General features: G+C 39.5%; 1 non-coding gene across 1 annotated transcript; it reads right to left on the bottom strand.

Annotated features, from left to right (window-relative positions):
* Positions 1-230: 230 nt before the first annotated feature.
* LOC115871793 lies at positions 231-394 on the bottom strand. Its single transcript, XR_004047482.1, has one exon. It is a non-coding gene; the product is annotated as a U1 spliceosomal RNA (small nuclear RNA).
* Positions 395-1,674: the final 1,280 nt, after the last annotated feature.

A 1,674-nucleotide genomic window follows, 5' to 3' on the forward strand; every position in this document is an offset into this window, starting at 1 on the left:
ACTATGGCATAAGGTGTGTTTTAACTCAATCTCTTATGCAACATAAAACAAGCAGATAAAGAAGGTTGTGATGGAAATCTCTGAGGAACCAGGAAATAGAAACTAAAGAGACAGGACCTTCCACCACAGTCGTCAGAGAGAAAGCTTCACCCTAGAATTGGCACCTCAAATTCAAATTTCCAGCCTCCTAACCTGTGAGAAAATTAATTTCTTTTTTTATCTCTTTAATACAGGGGAGAGCGTGAATGCAGTCCCCCACTACCACAAATTGTGCAGTAGAGTTTCCCACATTTGGGGAAATCACAGGGGTCAGCACATCCGGAGTGCAATGGATAAGCCTCGCCCTGGAAAAACCACCTTCATGATCATGGTATCGTCCCTGCCAGGTAAGTATTGAGAAAATATATTTCTGTTTGTTAAAACCACCCACTTGTGGTTTTTCTGTCATAACAGCACTAGGTAATTAAGATAACGCCTACACTAATTTACCCTCTGGTCTTAATGTAAGCTGTGGTTTAATAAGAACTTTCTCTTGCAGAGGCAATATATCTACATTTGGACACTGAAGAGTCTTCATCAGCTGGTGAAAGGGCAAATGCAGCCATAAGTGAAAAAATATGGACTGCCTTCCTAGCTTTCATTACTGTCATTGAGTGCGGGTGGGACCTCAGCAAGTCAGTAGACTCTTATGAGTGTCTGTCTCTTCTGTAATCTCAGATCATCTTTCCCAGTGCACAAGACTACTGAGGGCATTCTCTGAAAGACCAAGTATAATAAAACCAAGCAGCATGCACTAATTCTTACAAATGGATGTGTCTTGGTTCAAAGGAGAGAATTTTAAAACCATCACTATTTTGCAATAGAAATACTGGGTAAGGAGTAAATTCACATTGCTTTGGGACTATATAACGAGCCCTGGCGGTGACATGGAATAGGCATGGAGCTCCTAACTGCAAGGTTTTCAGTTCAAACCCACCAGCCGCTCTGTGGGAGAAAGATGAAGCTGTCTGTTCTCATAAAGATGTACAGTTTGGGAAGAAATAGAGCAAGTCATTAAGAAACTACCAATCGAGAATAGCCCAGGTCAGATGGCTTCAAAGGGGAATTCTATCAAATATTCAAAGACGACCGGACACCAATGCTACATAAGCTCTTTCAGAGCATAGAAAAAGACAAGGATCTCTTTCTGTTATCTCTGGGGTTAGACCCGTGTTTCCCTAAGTGGGTGATAACACCCCTGGAGTGGGGATGGGGTTGCTGAAATGATCTAAGGTGTGCAAAAGCAGATACCTACACTCTATCTTAGACTATAGGCTAGTAGAAATGTTGTATTTTAATAGCATGTATAAGCTGAGTTTTTCAACACATTTTTTACGCAGTTTCTGTAGTAAAATTAGGCGCCTTGGCTGATACTCAGATCGGCTTATACTCAAGTGTATACAGTAGTTTTATTAGCATTTATTTCACATACCATGTAATTTAATTGTTTAATCATATTAAGAAGAGTAGTGCAATCATCACCACAATCAATTTCAGAACATTTTATTTTTTAAATAAAAATCACTTTAAAAATCATTTTATTGGGGGCTCATACATCTCTTATCACAATCCATCTGTATATCCATTATGTCAAGCACATTTTGTATCCATGGTTGTTAGCTCCCTATTTCCCTC

Source organism: Echinops telfairi, unplaced genomic scaffold (genome assembly GCF_000313985.2).
Source record: "Echinops telfairi isolate 266 unplaced genomic scaffold, ASM31398v2 ScPeMD7_7405;HRSCAF=8443, whole genome shotgun sequence".
NCBI lineage: Eukaryota > Metazoa > Chordata > Mammalia > Afrosoricida > Tenrecidae > Echinops > Echinops telfairi.